This window comes from Ictidomys tridecemlineatus, chromosome 5 (assembly GCF_052094955.1).
Source record: "Ictidomys tridecemlineatus isolate mIctTri1 chromosome 5, mIctTri1.hap1, whole genome shotgun sequence".
Classification (NCBI taxonomy): Eukaryota; Metazoa; Chordata; class Mammalia; order Rodentia; family Sciuridae; genus Ictidomys; species Ictidomys tridecemlineatus.
In genome coordinates this window covers 1984575-2005301 of record NC_135481.1, presented here as the reverse complement: position 1 = coordinate 2005301, position 20727 = coordinate 1984575, and the positions used below count along the sequence as shown (strand labels likewise).

Here is a 20727-nt window from a genome sequence, read left to right as displayed (position 1 = left end):
CTACAACCCTCACCCACTGGTCCTCTAACAAAGGGAGGGCCAGGGCTGGCCCTCTCCAGGCGACCTCATGCCTCCAAGTCATCCCAACCTTTTAAGGAGGGCGCTTGCACACCTCACACCTGTTGTTCTCCAGCAGGCCTGGCTCTGCTGAGCATGTGGTTCCGCTCAGCCAAGAACACCCAGCGGCCCCACGCACACTGACGGGACCACAAACCCAGCCGTGGGCACCGGCCGCGCCTAGGAATTCGGCCCGTGAGGAGGACAAGTATGGGAAGCCGCGGCAGCCATCCCTGGCCCCTGCCACCTCTGCCTCTGCCTCTGCCTCTGCCAGAGTGTGCCGGACCTCAGTCACGATGAGCGAGACGGTAGTGGGTTTTCACTCATTTGTTCAGCTTTTCCAAGGAATGTTATTGGAGGACTCATCATCGATCCAAGCACGCCGGACGCACCAACCGCGTCCACGCCCCTGGCCGGGCCCGGGCCCGACCGAGCTCATTTAGGGGGCGCTATGGCCACGCCCAAATCCTGCATATCCTCCAACAACTGGCTTGGCACCGTGCAGGTGGACAAACCAAGCTTACCGTCTTCGCCACGCCCCGGCCTGGGTCCCAGTCGCGAACACGGGGATGCCAACCAGAAAACAGGACCCCACGGCCTCAGCACAGGTGGGCACGCTCCAGGTCAGCCACCAGGCACGCCTCCCTCCCCGCCACCTCGTCCTGAAGAGTGCACACAGAAGACAAGCAACCATGAGAACAAAGGCCCCGGGCCACGGCTCTCCTCTCCCATGCCAGCATCCTGTAGGCTGAGTAAGATCCTCAATGCTCAGGATACACTCTCCTGCATCCCCGATATACTCAGAGCTAATCCAGAATCGCACACCTGGGGCCTACGGCCACACTCCCGGAGACCTTGCGCGCGCCATCTTGGGAGCATAGTTTGCTACAGGCCTCGCTTTCCGCACCTTGCAGTCATCGCCAGGGCTCTGCCTGCTGCAACATTCCACTTCCGCCTTGTTCCTGTCCTCCCCCTCCACCCCGCTGCCCCCTGAGATAACGTATGCTGCACCCTCAGCCACTGGTCCCATCAGGAAAGCGAGCGCCAGGGCTAGGCAACCTCGTGCCTACAGGCAACCTCGTGCCTCCAAGTCATCCCAACCTTTTAAAAGAGGGCGCTTGGACACCTCCCACCGGTGTTGCCCCAGCAGGCCTGGCTCTTCCGAGCACCTGACTCGGCTCAGCCCAGAACACCCAGCGGCCACACGCACATGGGCGGGACCACAGCCCAGCTGTGGGCATCGGCCGGGCCTAGGAATTCGCCCGTGAGGAGGACAAGTATGGGAAGCCCCGGCAGCCATCCCTGGCCCCTGCCACCTCTGCCTCTGCCTCTGCCTCTGCCAGAGTGTGCCGGACCTCAGTCACGATGAGCGAGACGGTAGTGGGTTTTCACTCATTTTGTTCAGCTTTTCCAAGGAATGTTATTGGAGGACTCATCATCGATCCAAGCACGCCGGACGCACCAACCGCGTCCACGCCCCGGGCCGGGTCGGGCCGGGCCGGGGCCCGAACGAGCACCGTCACGGGGACGGTACTTGCACACCAACCCTCACAGCCTCCAACAACTGGCTCGGCACGGGGGAGGTGGACAAGCCAAGCTTACCGTCTTCGCCACGCTCCGGCCTGGGTCCCAGTCGCGAACACGGGGATGCCAAACAACAAACAGGACCCCACGGCATCAGCACACGTGGGCACGCTCCACTCAGCCACCAGGCACGCCTCCCTCGCCCGCCACCTTGTCCTGAAGAGTGTACACAAGTGACAAGCAACCATGAGAACAATGGCCCGGTGCCAGGGCTCTCCCTTCCCATGCCAGCTTCCTGTCGGCTGAGTATACTCCCCAAGGCTCACCGTACACTGTCCTGCATCCCCAATCCACAGGGAGCGGATCCACCATCCCGCACCCGGGGGCTACTTCCGCACACACGGGGAACCTGGGCCCGCCATCTTGGGAGCATAGTTTGCTGCAGGCCTCGCTTTCCGCACCTTCTAGGCTTCACCAGGGGTATGCCTGCTGCAATTTTCCCCATCCTCCTTCTACCTGTCCTCCCCTCCACCCTCCACACTCCACCCCGCTGCCCGATGCCAGAAGGTCTGCTACACCCTCACCCACTGGTCCTCTAACAAAGGGAGGGCCAGGGCTGGCCCTCTCCAGGCGACCTCATGCCTCCAAGTCATCCCAACCTTTTAAGGAGGGCGCTTGGACACCTCACACCTGTTGTTCTCCAGCAGGCCTGGCTCTGCTGAGCATGTGGTTCCGCTCAGCCAAGAACACCCAGCGGCCCCACGCACACTGACGGGACCACAAACCCAGCCGTGGGCACCGGCCGCGCCTAGGAATTCGCCCGTGAGGAGGACAAGTATGGGAAGCCGCGGCAGCCATCCCTGGCCCCTGCCACCTCTGCCTCTGCCTCTGCCTCTGCCAGAGTGTGCCGGACCTCAGTCACGATGAGCGAGACGGTAGTGGGTTTTCACTCATTTTGTTCAGCTTTTCCAAGGAATGTTATTGGAGGACTCATCATCGATCCAAGCACGCCGGACGCACCAACCGCGTCCACGCCCCTGGCCGGGCCCGGGCCCGACCGAGCTCATTTAGGGGGCGCTATGGCCACGCCAAATCCTGCATATCCTCCAACAACTGGCTTGGCACCCGTGCAGGTGGACAAACCAAGCTTACCGTCTTCGCCACGCCCCGGCTGGGTCCCAGTCGCGAACACGGGGATGCCAACCAGGAAAACAGGACCCCACGGCCTCAGCACAGGTGGGCACGCTCCAGGTCAGCCACCAGGCACGCCTCCCTCGCCCGCCACCTCGTCCTGAAGAGTGCACACAGAAGACAAGCAACCATGAGAACAAAGGCCCCGGGCCACGGCTCTCCTCTCCCATGCCAGCATCCTGTAGGCTGAGTAAGATCCTCAATGCTCAGGATACACTCTCCTGCATCCCCGATATACTCAGAGCTAATCCAGAATCGCACACCTGGGGCCTACGGCCACACTCCCGGAGACCTTGCGCGCGCCATCTTGGGAGCATAGTTTGCTACAGGCCTCGCTTTCCGCACCTTGCAGTCATCGCCAGGGCTCTGCCTGCTGCAACATTCCACTTCCGCCTTGTTCCTGTCCTCCCCTCCACCCCGCTGCCCCCTGAGATAACGTATGCTGCACCCTCAGCCACTGGTCCCATCAGGAAAGCGAGCGCCAGGGCTAGGCAACCTCGTGCCTACAGGCAACCTCGTGCCTCCAAGTCATCCCAACCTTTTAAAAGAGGGCGCTTGGACACCTCCCACCGGTGTTGCCCCAGCAGGCCTGGCTCTTCCGAGCACCTGACTCGGCTCAGCCCAGAACACCCAGCGGCCACACGCACATGGGCGGGACCACAGCCCAGCTGTGGGCATCGGCCGGGCCTAGGAATTCGCCCGTGAGGAGGACAAGTATGGGAAGCCCCGGCAGCCATCCCTGGCCCCTGCCACCTCTGCCTCTGCCTCTGCCTCTGCCAGAGTGTGCCGGACCTCAGTCACGATGAGCGAGACGGTAGTGGGTTTTCACTCATTTTGTTCAGCTTTTCCAAGGAATGTTATTGGAGGACTCATCATCGATCCAAGCACGCCGGACGCACCAACCGCGTCCACGCCCCGGGCCGGGTCGGGCCGGGCCGGGGCCCGAACGAGCACCGTCACGGGGACGGTACTTGCACACCAACCCTCACAGCCTCCAACAACTGGCTCGGCACGGGGGAGGTGGACAAGCCAAGCTTACCGTCTTCGCCACGCTCCGGCCTGGGTCCCAGTCGCGAACACGGGGATGCCAAACAACAAACAGGACCCCACGGCATCAGCACACGTGGGCACGCTCCACTCAGCCACCAGGCACGCCTCCCTCGCCCGCCACCTTGTCCTGAAGAGTGTACACAAGTGACAAGCAACCATGAGAACAATGGCCCGGTGCCAGGGCTCTCCCTTCCCATGCCAGCTTCCTGTCGGCTGAGTATACTCCCCAAGGCTCACCGTACACTGTCCTGCATCCCCAATCCACAGGGAGCGGATCCACCATCCCGCACCCGGGGGCTACTTCCGCACACACGGGGAACCTGGGCCCGCCATCTTGGGAGCATAGTTTGCTGCAGGCCTCGCTTTCCGCACCTTCTAGGCTTCACCAGGGGTATGCCTGCTGCAATTTTCCCCATCCTCCTTCTACCTGTCCTCCCCTCCACCCTCCACACTCCACCCCGCTGCCCGATGCCAGAAGGTCTGCTACACCCTCACCCACTGGTCCTCTAACAAAGGGAGGGCCAGGGCTGGCCCTCTCCAGGCGACCTCATGCCTCCAAGTCATCCCAACCTTTTAAGGAGGGCGCTTGGACACCTCACACCTGTTGTTCTCCAGCAGGCCTGGCTCTGCTGAGCATGTGGTTCCGCTCAGCCAAGAACACCCAGCGGCCCCACGCACACTGACGGGACCACAAACCCAGCCGTGGGCACCGGCCGCGCCTAGGAATTCGCCCGTGAGGAGGACAAGTATGGGAAGCCGCGGCAGCCATCCCTGGCCCCTGCCACCTCTGCCTCTGCCTCTGCCTCTGCCAGAGTGTGCCGGACCTCAGTCACGATGAGCGAGACGGTAGTGGGTTTTCACTCATTTTGTTCAGCTTTTCCAAGGAATGTTATTGGAGGACTCATCATCGATCCAAGCACGCCGGACGCACCAACCGCGTCCACGCCCCTGGCCGGGCCCGGGCCCGACCGAGCTCATTTAGGGGGCGCTATGGCCACGCCAAATCCTGCATATCCTCCAACAACTGGCTTGGCACCCGTGCAGGTGGACAAACCAAGCTTACCGTCTTCGCCACGCCCCGGCCTGGGTCCCAGTCGCGAACACGGGGATGCCAACCAGAAAACAGGACCCCACGGCCTCAGCACAGGTGGGCACGCTCCAGGTCAGCCACCAGGCACGCCTCCCTCGCCCGCCACCTCGTCCTGAAGAGTGCACACAGAAGACAAGCAACCATGAGAACAAAGGCCCCGGGCCACGGCTCTCCTCTCCCATGCCAGCATCCTGTAGGCTGAGTAAGATCCTCAATGCTCAGGATACACTCTCCTGCATCCCCGATATACTCAGAGCTAATCCAGAATCGCACACCTGGGGCCTACGGCCACACTCCCGGAGACCTTGCGCGCGCCATCTTGGGAGCATAGTTTGCTACAGGCCTCGCTTTCCGCACCTTGCAGTCATCGCCAGGGCTCTGCCTGCTGCAACATTCCACTTCCGCCTTGTTCCTGTCCTCCCCTCCACCCCGCTGCCCCCTGAGATAACGTATGCTGCACCCTCAGCCACTGGTCCCATCAGGAAAGCGAGCGCCAGGGCTAGGCAACCTCGTGCCTACAGGCAACCTCGTGCCTCCAAGTCATCCCAACCTTTTAAAAGAGGGCGCTTGGACACCTCCCACCGGTGTTGCCCCAGCAGGCCTGGCTCTTCCGAGCACCTGACTCGGCTCAGCCCAGAACACCCAGCGGCCACACGCACATGGGCGGGACCACAGCCCAGCTGTGGGCATCGGCCGGGCCTAGGAATTCGCCCGTGAGGAGGACAAGTATGGGAAGCCCCGGCAGCCATCCCTGGCCCCTGCCACCTCTGCCTCTGCCTCTGCCTCTGCCAGAGTGTGCCGGACCTCAGTCACGATGAGCGAGACGGTAGTGGGTTTTCACTCATTTTGTTCAGCTTTTCCAAGGAATGTTATTGGAGGACTCATCATCGATCCAAGCACGCCGGACGCACCAACCGCGTCCACGCCCCGGGCCGGGTCGGGCCGGGCCGGGGCCCGAACGAGCACCGTCACGGGGACGGTACTTGCACACCAACCCTCACAGCCTCCAACAACTGGCTCGGCACGGGGGAGGTGGACAAGCCAAGCTTACCGTCTTCGCCACGCTCCGGCCTGGGTCCCAGTCGCGAACACGGGGATGCCAAACAACAAACAGGACCCCACGGCATCAGCACACGTGGGCACGCTCCACTCAGCCACCAGGCACGCCTCCCTCACCCGCCACCTTGTCCTGAAGAGTGTACACAAGTGACAAGCAACCATGAGAACAATGGCCCGGTGCCAGGGCTCTCCCTTCCCATGCCAGCTTCCTGTCGGCTGAGTATACTCCCCAAGGCTCACCGTACACTGTCCTCCATCCCCAATCCACAGGGAGCGGATCCACCATCCCGCACCCGGGGGCTACTTCCGCACACACGGGGAACCTGGGCCCGCCATCTTGGGAGCATAGTTTGCTGCAGGCCTCGCTTTCCGCACCTTCTAGGCTTCACCAGGGGTATGCCTGCTGCAATTTTCCCCATCCTCCTTCTACCTGTCCTCCCCTCCACCCTCCACACTCCACCCCGCTGCCCGATGCCAGAAGGTCTGCTACACCCTCACCCACTGGTCCTCTAACAAAGGGAGGGCCAGGGCTGGCCCTCTCCAGGCGACCTCATGCCTCCAAGTCATCCCAACCTTTTAAGGAGGGCGCTTGGACACCTCACACCTGTTGTTCTCCAGCAGGCCTGGCTCTGCTGAGCATGTGGTTCCGCTCAGCCAAGAACCCCCAGCGGCCCCACGCACACTGACGGGACCACAAACCCAGCCGTGGGCACCGGCCGCGCCTAGGAATTCGCCCATGAGGAGGACAAGTATGGGAAGCCCCGGCAGCCATCCCTGGCCCCTGCCACCTCTGCCTCTGCCTCTGCCTCTGCCAGAGTGTGCCGGACCTCAGTCACGATGAGCGAGACGGTAGTGGGTTTTCACTCATTTTGTTCAGCTTTTCCAAGGAATGTTATTGGAGGACTCATCATCGATCCAAGCACGCCGGACGCACCAACCGCGTCCACGCCCCGGGCCGGGTCGGGCCGGGCCGGGGCCCGAACGAGCACCGTCATGGGGACGGTACTTGCACACCAACCCTCACAGCCTCCAACAACTGGCTCGGCACGGGGGAGGTGGACAAGCCAAGCTTACCGTCTTCGCCACGCTCCGGCCTGGGTCCCAGTCGCGAACACGGGGATGCCAAACAACAAACAGGACCCCACGGCATCAGCACACGTGGGCACGCTCCACTCAGCCACCAGGCACGCCTCCCTCGCCCGCCACCTTGTCCTGAAGAGTGTACACAAGTGACAAGCAACCATGAGAACAATGGCCCGGTGCCAGGGCTCTCCCTTCCCATGCCAGCTTCCTGTCGGCTGAGTATACTCCCCAAGGCTCACCGTACAATGTCCTGCATCCCCAATCCACAGGGAGCGGATCCACCATCCCGCACCCGGGGGCTACTTCCGCACACACAGGGAACCTGGGCCCGCCATCTTGGGAGCATAGTTTGCTGCAGGCCTCGCTTTCCGCACCTTCTAGGCTTCACCAGGGGTATGCCTGCTGCAATTTTCCCCATCCTCCTTCTACCTGTCCTCCCCTCCACCCTCCACACTCCACCCCGCTGCCCGATGCCAGAAGGTCTGCTACACCCTCACCCACTGGTCCTCTAACAAAGGGAGGGCCAGGGCTGGCCCTCTCCAGGCGACCTCGTGCCTCCAAGTCATCCCAACCTTTTAAGGAGGGCGCTTGGACACCTCACACCTGTTGTTCTCCAGCAGGCCTGGCTCTGCTGAGCATGTGGTTCCGCTCAGCCAAGAACACCCAGCGGCCCCACGCACACTGACGGGACCACAAACCCAGCCGTGGGCACCGGCCGCGCCTAGGAATTCGCCCGTGAGGAGGACAAGTATGGGAAGCCGCGGCAGCCATCCCTGGCCCCTGCCACCTCTGCCTCTGCCTCTGCCTCTGCCAGAGTGTGCCGGACCTCAGTCACGATGAGCGAGACGGTAGTGGGTTTTCACTCATTTTGTTCAGCTTTTCCAAGGAATGTTATTGGAGGACTCATCATCGATCCAAGCACGCCGGACGCACCAACCGCGTCCACGCCCCTGGCCGGGCCCGGGCCCGACCGAGCTCATTTAGGGGGCGCTATGGCCACGCCAAATCCTGCATATCCTCCAACAACTGGCTTGGCACCCGTGCAGGTGGACAAACCAAGCTTACCGTCTTCGCCACGCCCCGGCCTGGGTCCCAGTCGCGAACACGGGGATGCCAACCAGAAAACAGGACCCCACGGCCTCAGCACAGGTGGGCACGCTCCAGGTCAGCCACCAGGCACGCCTCCCTCGCCCGCCACCTCGTCCTGAAGAGTGCACACAGAAGACAAGCAACCATGAGAACAAAGGCCCCGGGCCACGGCTCTCCTCTCCCATGCCAGCATCCTGTAGGCTGAGTAAGATCCTCAATGCTCAGGATACACTCTCCTGCATCCCCGATATACTCAGAGCTAATCCAGAATCGCACACCTGGGGCCTACGGCCACACTCCCGGAGACCTTGCGCGCGCCATCTTGGGAGCATAGTTTGCTACAGGCCTCGCTTTCCGCACCTTGCAGTCATCGCCAGGGCTCTGCCTGCTGCAACATTCCACTTCCGCCTTGTTCCTGTCCTCCCCTCCACCCCGCTGCCCCCTGAGATAACGTATGCTGCACCCTCAGCCACTGGTCCCATCAGGAAAGGGAGCGCCAGGGCTAGGCAACCTCGTGCCTCCAAGTCATCCCAACCTTTTAAAAGAGGGCGCTTGGACACCTCCCACCGGTGTTGCCCCAGCAGGCCTGGCTCTTCCGAGCACCTGACTCGGCTCAGCCCAGAACACCCAGCGGCCACACGCACATGGGCGGGACCACAGCCCAGCTGTGGGCATCGGCCGGGCCTAGGAATTCGCCCGTGAGGAGGACAAGTATGGGAAGCCCCGGCAGCCATCCCTGGCCCCTGCCACCTCTGCCTCTGCCTCTGCCTCTGCCAGAGTGTGCCGGACCTCAGTCACGATGAGCGAGACGGTAGTGGGTTTTCACTCATTTTGTTCAGCTTTTCCAAGGAATGTTATTGGAGGACTCATCATCGATCCAAGCACGCCGGACGCACCAACCGCGTCCACGCCCCGGGCCGGGTCGGGCCGGGCCTGGGCCCGAACGAGCACCGTCACGGGGACGGTACTTGCACACCAACCCTCACAGCCTCCAACAACTGGCTCGGCACGGGGGAGGTGGACAAGCCAAGCTTACCGTCTTCGCCACGCTCCGGCCTGGGTCCCAGTCGCGAACACGGGGATGCCAAACAACAAACAGGACCCCACGGCATCAGCACAGGTGGGCACGCTCCACTCAGCCACCAGGCACGCCTCCCTCGCCCGCCACCTTGTCCTGAAGAGTGTACACAAGTGACAAGCAACCATGAGAACAATGGCCCGGTGCCAGGGCTCTCCCTTCCCATGCCAGCTTCCTGTCGGCTGAGTATACTCCCCAAGGCTCACCATACACTGTCCTGCATCCCCAATCCACAGGGAGCGGATCCACCATCCCGCACCCGGGGGCTACTTCCGCACACACGGGGAACCTGGGCCCGCCATCTTGGGAGCATAGTTTGCTGCAGGCCTCGCTTTCCGCACCTTCTAGGCTTCACCAGGGGTATGCCTGCTGCAATTTTCCCCATCCTCCTTCTACCTGTCCTCCCCTCCACCCTCCACACTCCACCCCGCTGCCCGATGCCAGAAGGTCTGCTACACCCTCACCCACTGGTCCTCTAACAAAGGGAGGGCCAGGGCTGGCCCTCTCCAGGCGACCTCATGCCTCCAAGTCATCCCAACCTTTTAAGGAGGGCGCTTGGACACCTCACACCTGTTGTTCTCCAGCAGGCCTGGCTCTGCTGAGCATGTGGTTCCGCTCAGCCAAGAACACCCAGCGGCCCCACGCACACTGACGGGACCACAAACCCAGCCGTGGGCACCGGCCGCGCCTAGGAATTCGCCCGTGAGGAGGACAAGTATGGGAAGCCGCGGCAGCCATCCCTGGCCCCTGCCACCTCTGCCTCTGCCTCTGCCTCTGCCAGAGTGTGCCGGACCTCAGTCACGATGAGCGAGACGGTAGTGGGTTTTCACTCATTTTGTTCAGCTTTTCCAAGGAATGTTATTGGAGGACTCATCATCGATCCAAGCACGCCGGACGCACCAACCGCGTCCACGCCCCTGGCCGGGCCCGGGCCCGACCGAGCTCATTTAGGGGGCGCTATGGCCACGCCAAATCCTGCATATCCTCCAACAACTGGCTTGGCACCCGTGCAGGTGGACAAACCAAGCTTACCGTCTTCGCCACGCCCCGGCCTGGGTCCCAGTCGCGAACACGGGGATGCCAACCAGAAAACAGGACCCCACGGCCTCAGCACAGGTGGGCACGCTCCAGGTCAGCCACCAGGCACGCCTCCCTCGCCCGCCACCTTGTCCTGAAGAGTGCACACAGATGACAAGCAACCATGAGAACAAAGGCCCCGGGCCACGGCTCTCCTCTCCCATGCCAGCATCCTGTAGGCTGAGTAAGATCCTCAATGCTCAGGATACACTCTCCTGCATCCCGATATACTCAGAGCTAATCCAGAATCGCACACCTGGGGCCTACGGCCACACACCCGGAGACCTTGCGCGCGCCATCTTGGGAGCATAGTTTGCTACAGGCCTCGCTTTCCGCACCTTGCAGTCATCGCCAGGGCTCTGCCTGCTGCAACATTCCACTTCCGCCTTGTTCCTGTCCTCCCCTCCACCCCGCTGCCCCCTGAGATAACGTATGCTGCACCCTCAGCCACTGGTCCCATCAGGAAAGGGAGCGCCAGGGCTAGGCAACCTCGTGCCTCCAAGTCATCCCAACCTTTTAAAAGAGGGCGCTTGGACACCTCCCACCGGTGTTGCCCCAGCAGGCCTGGCTCTTCCGAGCACCTGACTCGGCTCAGCCCAGAACACCCAGCGGCCACACGCACATGGGCGGGACCACAGCCCAGCTGTGGGCATCGGCCGGGCCTAGGAATTCGCCCGTGAGGAGGACAAGTATGGGAAGCCCCGGCAGCCATCCCTGGCCCCTGCCACCTCTGCCTCTGCCTCTGCCTCTGCCAGAGTGTGCCGGACCTCAGTCACGATGAGCGAGACGGTAGTGGGTTTTCACTCATTTTGTTCAGCTTTTCCAAGGAATGTTATTGGAGGACTCATCATCGATCCAAGCACGCCGGACGCACCAACCGCGTCCACGCCCCGGGCCGGGTCGGGCCGGGCCGGGGCCCGAACGAGCACCGTCACGGGGACGGTACTTGCACACCAACCCTCACAGCCTCCAACAACTGGCTCGGCACGGGGGAGGTGGACAAGCCAAGCTTACCGTCTTCGCCACGCTCCGGCCTGGGTCCCAGTCGCGAACACGGGGATGCCAAACAACAAACAGGACCCCACGGCATCAGCACACGTGGGCACGCTCCACTCAGCCACCAGGCACGCCTCCCTCGCCCGCCACCTTGTCCTGAAGAGTGTACACAAGTGACAAGCAACCATGAGAACAATGGCCCGGTGCCAGGGCTCTCCCTTCCCATGCCAGCTTCCTGTCGGCTGAGTATACTCCCCAAGGCTCACCATACACTGTCCTGCATCCCCAATCCACAGGGAGCGGATCCACGATCCCGCACCCGGGGGCTACTTCCGCACACACGGGGAACCTGGGCCCGCCATCTTGGGAGCATAGTTTGCTGCAGGCCTCGCTTTCCGCACCTTCTAGGCTTCACCAGGGGTATGCCTGCTGCAATTTTCCCCATCCTCCTTCTACCTGTCCTCCCCTCCACCCTCCACACTCCACCCCGCTGCCCGATGCCAGAAGGTCTGCTACACCCTCACCCACTGGTCCTCTAACAAAGGGAGGGCCAGGGCTGGCCCTCTCCAGGCGACCTCATGCCTCCAAGTCATCCCAACCTTTTAAGGAGGGCGCTTGGACACCTCACACCTGTTGTTCTCCAGCAGGCCTGGCTCTGCTGAGCATGTGGTTCCGCTCAGCCAAGAACACCCAGCGGCCCCACGCACACTGACGGGACCACAAACCCAGCCGTGGGCACCGGCCGCGCCTAGGAATTCGCCCGTGAGGAGGACAAGTATGGGAAGCCGCGGCAGCCATCCCTGGCCCCTGCCACCTCTGCCTCTGCCTCTGCCTCTGCCAGAGTGTGCCGGACCTCAGTCACGATGAGCGAGACGGTAGTGGGTTTTCACTCATTTTGTTCAGCTTTTCCAAGGAATGTTATTGGAGGACTCATCATCGATCCAAGCACGCCGGACGCACCAACCGCGTCCACGCCCCTGGCCGGGCCCGGGCCCGACCGAGCTCATTTAGGGGGCGCTATGGCCACGCCAAATCCTGCATATCCTCCAACAACTGGCTTGGCACCCGTGCAGGTGGACAAACCAAGCTTACCGTCTTCGCCACGCCCCGGCCTGGGTCCCAGTCGCGAACACGGGGATGCCAACCAGAAAACAGGACCCCACGGCCTCAGCACAGGTGGGCACGCTCCAGGTCAGCCACCAGGCACGCCTCCCTCGCCCGCCACCTTGTCCTGAAGAGTGCACACAGATGACAAGCAACCATGAGAACAAAGGCCCCGGGCCACGGCTCTCCTCTCCCATGCCAGCATCCTGTAGGCTGAGTAAGATCCTCAATGCTCAGGATACACTCTCCTGCATCCCGATATACTCAGAGCTAATCCAGAATCGCACACCTGGGGCCTACGGCCACACACCCGGAGACCTTGCGCGCGCCATCTTGGGAGCATAGTTTGCTACAGGCCTCGCTTTCCGCACCTTGCAGTCATCGCCAGGGCTCTGCCTGCTGCAACATTCCACTTCCGCCTTGTTCCTGTCCTCCCCTCCACCCCGCTGCCCCCTGAGATAACGTATGCTGCACCCTCAGCCACTGGTCCCATCAGGAAAGGGAGCGCCAGGGCTAGGCAACCTCGTGCCTCCAAGTCATCCCAACCTTTTAAAAGAGGGCGCTTGGACACCTCCCACCGGTGTTGCCCCAGCAGGCCTGGCTCTTCCGAGCACCTGACTCGGCTCAGCCCAGAACACCCAGCGGCCACACGCACATGGGCGGGACCACAGCCCAGCTGTGGGCATCGGCCGGGCCTAGGAATTCGCCCGTGAGGAGGACAAGTATGGGAAGCCCCGGCAGCCATCCCTGGCCCCTGCCACCTCTGCCTCTGCCTCTGCCTCTGCCAGAGTGTGCCGGACCTCAGTCACGATGAGCGAGACGGTAGTGGGTTTTCACTCATTTTGTTCAGCTTTTCCAAGGAATGTTATTGGAGGACTCATCATCGATCCAAGCACGCCGGACGCACCAACCGCGTCCACGCCCCGGGCCGGGTCGGGCCGGGCCGGGGCCCGAACGAGCACCGTCACGGGGACGGTACTTGCACACCAACCCTCACAGCCTCCAACAACTGGCTCGGCACGGGGGAGGTGGACAAGCCAAGCTTACCGTCTTCGCCACGCTCCGGCCTGGGTCCCAGTCGCGAACACGGGGATGCCAAACAACAAACAGGACCCCACGGCATCAGCACACGTGGGCACGCTCCACTCAGCCACCAGGCACGCCTCCCTCGCCCGCCACCTTGTCCTGAAGAGTGTACACAAGTGACAAGCAACCATGAGAACAATGGCCCGGTGCCAGGGCTCTCCCTTCCCATGCCAGCTTCCTGTCGGCTGAGTATACTCCCCAAGGCTCACCATACACTGTCCTGCATCCCCAATCCACAGGGAGCGGATCCACCATCCCGCACCCGGGGGCTACTTCCGCACACACGGGGAACCTGGGCCCGCCATCTTGGGAGCATAGTTTGCTGCAGGCCTCGCTTTCCGCACCTTCTAGGCTTCACCAGGGGTATGCCTGCTGCAATTTTCCCCATCCTCCTTCTACCTGTCCTCCCCTCCACCCTCCACACTCCACCCCGCTGCCCGATGCCAGAAGGTCTGCTACACCCTCACCCACTGGTCCTCTAACAAAGGGAGGGCCAGGGCTGGCCCTCTCCAGGCGACCTCATGCCTCCAAGTCATCCCAACCTTTTAAGGAGGGCGCTTGGACACCTCACACCTGTTGTTCTCCAGCAGGCCTGGCTCTGCTGAGCATGTGGTTCCGCTCAGCCAAGAACACCCAGCGGCCCCACGCACACTGACGGGACCACAAACCCAGCCGTGGGCACCGGCCGCGCCTAGGAATTCGCCCGTGAGGAGGACAAGTATGGGAAGCCGCGGCAGCCATCCCTGGCCCCTGCCACCTCTGCCTCTGCCTCTGCCTCTGCCAGAGTGTGCCGGACCTCAGTCACGATGAGCGAGACGGTAGTGGGTTTTCACTCATTTTGTTCAGCTTTTCCAAGGAATGTTATTGGAGGACTCATCATCGATCCAAGCACGCCGGACGCACCAACCGCGTCCACGCCCCTGGCCGGGCCCGGGCCCGACCGAGCTCATTTAGGGGGCGCTATGGCCACGCCAAATCCTGCATATCCTCCAACAACTGGCTTGGCACCCGTGCAGGTGGACAAACCAAGCTTACCGTCTTCGCCACGCCCCGGCCTGGGTCCCAGTCGCGAACACGGGGATGCCAACCAGAAAACAGGACCCCACGGCCTCAGCACAGGTGGGCACGCTCCAGGTCAGCCACCAGGCACGCCTCCCTCGCCCGCCACCTCGTCCTGAAGAGTGCACACAGAAGACAAGCAACCATGAGAACAAAGGCCCCGGGCCACGGCTCTCCTCTCCCATGCCAGCATCCTGTAGGCTGAGTAAGATCCTCAATGCTCAGGATACACTCTCCTGCATCCCCGATATACTCAGAGCTAATCCAGAATCGCACACCTGGGGCCTACGGCCACACACCCGGAGACCTTGCGCGCGCCATCTTGGGAGCATAGTTTGCTACAGGCCTCGCTTTCCGCACCTTGCAGTCATCGCCAGGGCTCTGCCTGCTGCAACATTCCACTTCCGCCTTGTTCCTGTCCTCCCCTCCACCCCGCTGCCCCCTGAGATAACGTATGCTGCACCCTCAGCCATTGGTCCCATCAGGAAAGGGAGCGCCAGGGCTAGGCAACCTCGTGCCTACAGGCAACCTCGTGCCTCCAAGTCATCCCAACCTTTTAAAAGAGGGCGCTTGGACACCTCCCACCGGTGTTGCCCCAGCAGGCCTGGCTCTTCCGAGCACCTGACTCGGCTCAGCCCAGAACACCCAGCGGCCACACGCACATGGGCGGGACCACAGCCCAGCTGTGGGCATCGGCCGGGCCTAGGAATTCGCCCGTGAGGAGGACAAGTATGGGAAGCCCCGGCAGCCATCCCTGGCCCCTGCCACCTCTGCCTCTGCCTCTGCCTCTGCCAGAGTGTGCCGGACCTCAGTCACGATGAGCGAGACGGTAGTGGGTTTTCACTCATTTTGTTCAGCTTTTCCAAGGAATGTTATTGGAGGACTCATCATCGATCCAAGCACGCCGGACGCACCAACCGCGTCCACGCCCCGGGCCGGGTCGGGCCGGGCCGGGGCCCGAACGAGCACCGTCACGGGGACGGTACTTGCACACCAACCCTCACAGCCTCCAACAACTGGCTCGGCACGGGGGAGGTGGACAAGCCAAGCTTACCGTCTTCGCCACGCTCCGGCCTGGGTCCCAGTCGCGAACACGGGGATGCCAAACAACAAACAGGACCCCACGGCATCAGCACACGTGGGCACGCTCCACTCAGCCACCAGGCACGCCTCCCTCGCCCGCCACCTTGTCCTGAAGAGTGTACACAAGTGACAAGCAACCATGAGAACAATGGCCCGGTGCCAGGGCTCTCCCTTCCCATGCCAGCTTCCTGTCGGCTGAGTATACTCCCCAAGGCTCACCGTACACTGTCCTGCATCCCCAATCCACAGGGAGCGGATCCACCATCCCGCACCCGGGGGCTACTTCCGCACACACGGGGAACCTGGGCCCGCCATCTTGGGAGCATAGTTTGCTGCAGGCCTCGCTTTCCGCACCTTCTAGGCTTCACCAGGGGTATGCCTGCTGCAATTTTCCCCATCCTCCTTCTACCTGTCCTCCCCTCCACCCTCCACACTCCACCCCGCTGCCCGATGCCAGAAGGTCTGCTACACCCTCACCCACTGGTCCTCTAACAAAGGGAGGGCCAGGGCTGGCCCTCTCCAGGCGACCTCATGCCTCCAAGTCATCCCAACCTTTTAAGGAGGGCGCTTGCACACCTCACACCTGTTGTTCTCCAGCAGGCCTGGCTCTGCTGAGCATGTGGTTCCGCTCAGCCAAGAACACCCAGCGGCCCCACGCACACTGACGGGACCACAAACCCAGCCGTGGGCACCGGCCGCGCCTAGGAATTCGCCCGTGAGGAGGACAAGTATGGGAAGCCGCGGCAGCCATCCCTGGCCCCTGCCACCTCTGCCTCTGCCTCTGCTTCTGCCAGAGTGTGCCGGACCTCAGTCACGATGAGCGAGACGGTAGTGGGTTTTCACTCATTTTGTTCAGCTTTTCCAAGGAATGTTATTGGAGGACTCATCATCGATCCAAGCACGCCGGACGCACCAACCGCGTCCACGCCCCAGGCCGGGTCGGGCCGGGCCGGGGCCCGAACGAGCACCGTCACGGGGACGGTACTTGCACACCAACCCTCACAGCCTCCAACAACTGGCTCGGCACGGGGGAGGTGGACAAGCCAAGCTTACCGTCTTCGCCACGCTCCGGCCTGGGTCCCAGTCATGAACACGGGGATGCCAAACAACAAACAGGACCCCACGGCATCAGCACACGTGGGCACGCTCCACTCAGCCACCAGGCACGCCTCCCTCGCCCGCCACCTTGTCCTGAAGAGTGTACACAAGTGACAAGCAACCATGAGAACAATGGCCCGGTGCCAGGGCTCTCCCTTCCCATGCCAGCTTCCTGTCGGCTGAGTATACTCCCCAAGGCTCACCGTACACTGTCCTGCATCCCCAATCCACAGGGAGCGGATCCACCATCCCGCACCCGGGGGCTACTTCCGCACACACGGGGAACCTGGGCCCGCCATCTTGGGAGCATAGTTTGCTGCAGGCCTCGCTTTCCGCACCTTCTAGGCTTCACCAGGGGTATGCCTGCTGCAATTTTCCCCATCCTCCTTCTACCTGTCCTCCCCTCCACCCTCCACACTCCACCCCGCTGCCCGATGCCAGAAGGTCTGCTACACCCTCACCCACTGGTCCTCTAACAAAGGGAGGGCCAGGGCTGGCCCTCTCCAGGCGACCTCGTGCCTCCAAGTCATCCCAACCTTTTAAGGAGGGCGCTTGGACACCTCACACCTGTTGTTCTCCAGCAGGCCTGGCTCTGCTGAGCATGTGGTTCCGCTCAGCCAAGAACACCCAGCGGCCCCACGCACACTGACGGGACCACAAACCCAGCCGTGGGCACCGGCCGCGCCTAGGAATTCGCCCGTGAGGAGGACAAGTATGGGAAGCCGCGGCAGCCATCCCTGGCCCCTGCCACCTCTGCCTCTGCCTCTGCCTCTGCCAGAGTGTGCCGGACCTCAGTCACGATGAGCGAGACGGTAGTGGGTTTTCACTCATTTTGTTCAGCTTTTCCAAGGAATGTTATTGGAGGACTCATCATCGATCCAAGCACGCCGGACGCACCAACCGCGTCCACGCCCCTGGCCGGGCCCGGGCCCGACCGAGCTCATTTAGGGGGCGCTATGGCCACGCCAAATCCTGCATATCCTCCAACAACTGGCATGGCACCCGTGCAGGTGGACAAACCAAGCTTACCGTCTTCGCCACGCCCCGGCCTGGGTCCCAGTCGCGAACACGGGGATGCCAACCAGAAAACAGGACCCCACGGCCTCAGCACAGGTGGGCACGCTCCAGGTCAGCCACCAGGCACGCCTCCCTCGCCCGCCACCTCGTCCTGAAGAGTGCACACAGAAGACAAGCAACCATGAGAACAAAGGCCCCGGGCCACGGCTCTCCTCTCCCATGCCAGCATCCTGTAGGCTGAGTAAGATCCTCAATGCTCAGGATACACTCTCCTGCATCCCCGATATACTCAGAGCTAATCCAGAATCGCACACCTGGGGCCTACGGCCACACTCCCGGAGACCTTGCGCGCGCCATCTTGGGAGCATAGTTTGCTACAGGCCTCGCTTTCCGCACCTTGCAGTCATCGCCAGGGCTCTGCCTGCTGCAACATTCCACTTCCGCCTTGTTCCTGTCCTCCCCTCCACCCCGCTGCCCCCTGAGATAACGTATGCTGCACCCTCAGCCACTGGTCCCATCAGGAAAGCGAGCGCCAGGGCTAGGCAACCTCGTGCCTACAGGCAACCTCGTGCCTCCAAGTCATCCCAACCTTTTAAAAGAGGGCGCTTGGACACCTCCCACCGGTGTTGCCCCAGCAGGCCTGGCTCTTCCGAGCACCTGACTCGGCTCAGCCCAGAACACCCAGCGGCCACACGCACATGGGCGGGACCACAGCCCAGCTGTGGGCATCGGCCGGGCCTAGGAATTCGCCCGTGAGGAGGACAAGTATGGGAAGCCCCGGCAGCCATCCCTGGCCCCTGCCACCTCTGCCTCTGCCTCTGCCTCTGCCAGAGTGTGCCGGACCTCAGTCACGATGAGCGAGACGGTAGTGGGTTTTCACTCATTTTGTTCAGCTTTTCCAAGGAATGTTATTGGAGGACTCATCATCGATCCAAGCACGCCGGACGCACCAACCGCGTCCACGCCCCGGGCCGGGTCGGGCCGGGCCGGGGCCCGAACGAGCACCGTCACGGGGACGGTACTTGCACACCAACCCTCACAGCCTCCAACAACTGGCTCGGCACGGGGGAGGTGGACAAGCCAAGCTTACCGTCTTCGCCACGCTCCGGCCTGGGTCCCAGTCGCGAACACGGGGATGCCAAACAACAAACAGGACCCCACGGCATCAGCACACGTGGGCACGCTCCACTCAGCCACCAGGCACGCCTCCCTCGCCCGCCACCTTGTCCTGAAGAGTGTACACAAGTGACAAGCAACCATGAGAACAATGGCCCGGTGCCAGGGCTCTCCCTTCCCATGCCAGCTTCCTGTCGGCTGAGTATACTCCCCAAGGCTCACCGTACACTGTCCTGCATCCCCAATCCACAGGGAGCGGATCCACCATCCTGCACCCGGGGGCTACTTCCGCACACACGGGGAACCTGGGCCCGCCATCTTGGGAGCATAGTTTGCTGCAGGCCTCGCTTTCCGCACCTTCTAGGCTTCACCAGGGGTATGCCTGCTGCAATTTTCCCCATCCTCCTTCTACCTGTCCTCCCCTCCACCCTCCACACTCCACCCCGCTGCCCGATGCCAGAAGGTCTGCTACACCCTCACCCACTGGTCCTCTAACAAAGGGAGGGCCAGGGCTGGCCCTCTCCAGGCGACCTCATGCCTCCAAGTCATCCCAACCTTTTAAGGAGGGCGCTTGGACACCTCACACCTGTTGTTCTCCAGCAGGCCTGGCTCTGCTGAGCATGTGGTTCCGCTCAGCCAAGAACCCCCAGCGGCCCCACGCACACTGACGGGACCACAAACCCAGCCGTGGGCACCGGCCGCGCCTAGGAATTCGCCCGTGAGGAGGACAAGTATGGGAAGCCCCGGCAGCCATCCCTGGCCCCTGCCACCTCTGCCTCTGCCTCTGCCTCTGCCAGAGTGTGCCGGACCTCAGTCACGATGAGCGAGACGGTAGTGGGTTTTCACTCATTTTGTTCAGCTTTTCCAAGGAATGTTATTGGAGGACTCATCATCGATCCAAGCACGCCGGACGCACCAACCGCGTCCACGCCCCTGGCCGGGCCCGGGCCCGACCGAGCTCATTTAGGGGGCGCTATGGCCACGCCAAATCCTGCATATCCTCCAACAACTGGCTTGGCACCCGTGCAGGTGGACAAACCAAGCTTACCGTCTTCGCCACGCCCCGGCCTGGGTCCCAGTCGCGAACACGGGGATGCCAACCAGAAAACAGGACCCCACGGCCTCAGCACAGGTGGGCACGCTCCAGGTCAGCCACCAGGCACGCCTCCCTCGCCCGCCACCTCGTCCTGAAGAGTGCACACAGAAGACAAGCAACCATGAGAACAAAGGCCCCGGGCCACGGCTCTCCTCTCCCATGCCAGCATCCTGTAGGCTGAGTAAGATCCTCAATGCTCAGGATACACTCTCCTGCATCCCCGATATACTCAGAGCTAATCCAGAATCGCACACCTGGGGCCTACGGCCACACACCCGGAGACCTTGCGCGCGCCATCTTGGGAGCATAGTTTGCTACAGGCCTCGCTTTCCGCACCTTGCAGTCATCGCCAGGGCTCTGCCTGCTGCAACATTCCACTTCCGCCTTGTTCCTGTCCTCCCCTCCACCCCGCTGCCCCCTGAGATAACGTATGCTGCACCCTCAGCCATTGGTCCCATCAGGAAAGGGAGCGCCAGGGCTAGGCAACCTCGTGCCTACAGGCAACCTCGTGCCTCCAAGTCATCCCAACCTTTTAAAAGAGGGCGCTTGGACACCTCCCACCGGTGTTGCCCCAGCAGGCCTGGCTCTTCCGAGCACCTGACTCGGCTCAGCCCAGAACACCCAGCGGCCACACGCACATGGGCGGGACCACAGCCCAGCTGTGGGCATCGGCCGGGCCTAGGAATTCGCCCGTGAGGAGGACAAGTATGGGAAGCCCCGGCAGCCATCCCTGGCCCCTGCCACCTCTGCCTCTGCCTCTGCCTCTGCCAGAGT

The 20727-nt window shown here is 62.4% G+C and overlaps 1 protein-coding gene and 19 non-coding genes across 56 annotated transcripts in view; all 20 read right to left on the bottom strand.

Annotated features, from left to right (window-relative positions):
• The window catches only part of LOC110598540 (uncharacterized), a 287890-nt gene extending 286098 nt beyond the window's left edge, over positions 1-1792 (bottom strand). For 35 of the 37 annotated variants that reach the window (XR_013438651.1, XR_013438630.1, XR_013438632.1 and 32 more), the window contains exon 1: positions 1660-1792. The gene's annotated coding sequence lies outside the window, so the exon portion shown is untranslated. The remainder of the gene's footprint in view (positions 1-1659) is intronic. The other 2 variants (XR_013438657.1, XR_013438659.1) reach the window with 1 other exon arrangement.
• On the bottom strand, positions 340-432 carry LOC144378265 (small nucleolar RNA SNORD116). Its single transcript, XR_013439972.1, has one exon. It is a non-coding gene; the product is annotated as a small nucleolar RNA SNORD116 (small nucleolar RNA).
• LOC144378264 (small nucleolar RNA SNORD116) lies at positions 1409-1502 on the bottom strand. Its single transcript, XR_013439971.1, has one exon. It is a non-coding gene; the product is annotated as a small nucleolar RNA SNORD116 (small nucleolar RNA).
• A 698-nt stretch (positions 1793-2490) lies between the features above and the next one.
• Positions 2491-2584, bottom strand: LOC144378263 (small nucleolar RNA SNORD116). The gene has a single exon (XR_013439970.1). It is a non-coding gene; the product is annotated as a small nucleolar RNA SNORD116 (small nucleolar RNA).
• A 976-nt stretch (positions 2585-3560) lies between these two features.
• LOC144378261 (small nucleolar RNA SNORD116) lies at positions 3561-3654 on the bottom strand. Its single transcript, XR_013439969.1, has one exon. It is a non-coding gene; the product is annotated as a small nucleolar RNA SNORD116 (small nucleolar RNA).
• Positions 3655-4642: 988 nt separating this feature from the next.
• Positions 4643-4736, bottom strand: LOC144378260 (small nucleolar RNA SNORD116). The gene has a single exon (XR_013439968.1). It is a non-coding gene; the product is annotated as a small nucleolar RNA SNORD116 (small nucleolar RNA).
• Positions 4737-5712: 976 nt separating this feature from the next.
• LOC144378259 (small nucleolar RNA SNORD116) lies at positions 5713-5806 on the bottom strand. Its single transcript, XR_013439967.1, has one exon. It is a non-coding gene; the product is annotated as a small nucleolar RNA SNORD116 (small nucleolar RNA).
• Positions 5807-6794: 988 nt separating this feature from the next.
• Positions 6795-6888, bottom strand: LOC144378258 (small nucleolar RNA SNORD116). The gene has a single exon (XR_013439966.1). It is a non-coding gene; the product is annotated as a small nucleolar RNA SNORD116 (small nucleolar RNA).
• A 988-nt stretch (positions 6889-7876) lies between these two features.
• LOC144378257 (small nucleolar RNA SNORD116) lies at positions 7877-7970 on the bottom strand. Its single transcript, XR_013439965.1, has one exon. It is a non-coding gene; the product is annotated as a small nucleolar RNA SNORD116 (small nucleolar RNA).
• A 958-nt stretch (positions 7971-8928) lies between these two features.
• LOC144378256 (small nucleolar RNA SNORD116) lies at positions 8929-9022 on the bottom strand. Its single transcript, XR_013439964.1, has one exon. It is a non-coding gene; the product is annotated as a small nucleolar RNA SNORD116 (small nucleolar RNA).
• A 988-nt stretch (positions 9023-10010) lies between these two features.
• On the bottom strand, positions 10011-10104 carry LOC144378255 (small nucleolar RNA SNORD116). Its single transcript, XR_013439963.1, has one exon. It is a non-coding gene; the product is annotated as a small nucleolar RNA SNORD116 (small nucleolar RNA).
• Positions 10105-11061: 957 nt separating this feature from the next.
• Positions 11062-11155, bottom strand: LOC144378254 (small nucleolar RNA SNORD116). The gene has a single exon (XR_013439962.1). It is a non-coding gene; the product is annotated as a small nucleolar RNA SNORD116 (small nucleolar RNA).
• A 988-nt stretch (positions 11156-12143) lies between these two features.
• On the bottom strand, positions 12144-12237 carry LOC144378253 (small nucleolar RNA SNORD116). Its single transcript, XR_013439961.1, has one exon. It is a non-coding gene; the product is annotated as a small nucleolar RNA SNORD116 (small nucleolar RNA).
• Positions 12238-13194: 957 nt separating this feature from the next.
• LOC144378252 (small nucleolar RNA SNORD116) lies at positions 13195-13288 on the bottom strand. Its single transcript, XR_013439960.1, has one exon. It is a non-coding gene; the product is annotated as a small nucleolar RNA SNORD116 (small nucleolar RNA).
• Positions 13289-14276: 988 nt separating this feature from the next.
• LOC144378251 (small nucleolar RNA SNORD116) lies at positions 14277-14370 on the bottom strand. The gene has a single exon (XR_013439959.1). It is a non-coding gene; the product is annotated as a small nucleolar RNA SNORD116 (small nucleolar RNA).
• Positions 14371-15346: 976 nt separating this feature from the next.
• LOC144378250 (small nucleolar RNA SNORD116) lies at positions 15347-15440 on the bottom strand. Its single transcript, XR_013439958.1, has one exon. It is a non-coding gene; the product is annotated as a small nucleolar RNA SNORD116 (small nucleolar RNA).
• A 988-nt stretch (positions 15441-16428) lies between these two features.
• Positions 16429-16522, bottom strand: LOC144378249 (small nucleolar RNA SNORD116). The gene has a single exon (XR_013439957.1). It is a non-coding gene; the product is annotated as a small nucleolar RNA SNORD116 (small nucleolar RNA).
• A 988-nt stretch (positions 16523-17510) lies between these two features.
• On the bottom strand, positions 17511-17604 carry LOC144378248 (small nucleolar RNA SNORD116). Its single transcript, XR_013439956.1, has one exon. It is a non-coding gene; the product is annotated as a small nucleolar RNA SNORD116 (small nucleolar RNA).
• Positions 17605-18580: 976 nt separating this feature from the next.
• Positions 18581-18674, bottom strand: LOC144378247 (small nucleolar RNA SNORD116). Its single transcript, XR_013439955.1, has one exon. It is a non-coding gene; the product is annotated as a small nucleolar RNA SNORD116 (small nucleolar RNA).
• A 988-nt stretch (positions 18675-19662) lies between these two features.
• Positions 19663-19756, bottom strand: LOC144378246 (small nucleolar RNA SNORD116). The gene has a single exon (XR_013439954.1). It is a non-coding gene; the product is annotated as a small nucleolar RNA SNORD116 (small nucleolar RNA).
• Positions 19757-20727: the final 971 nt, after the last annotated feature.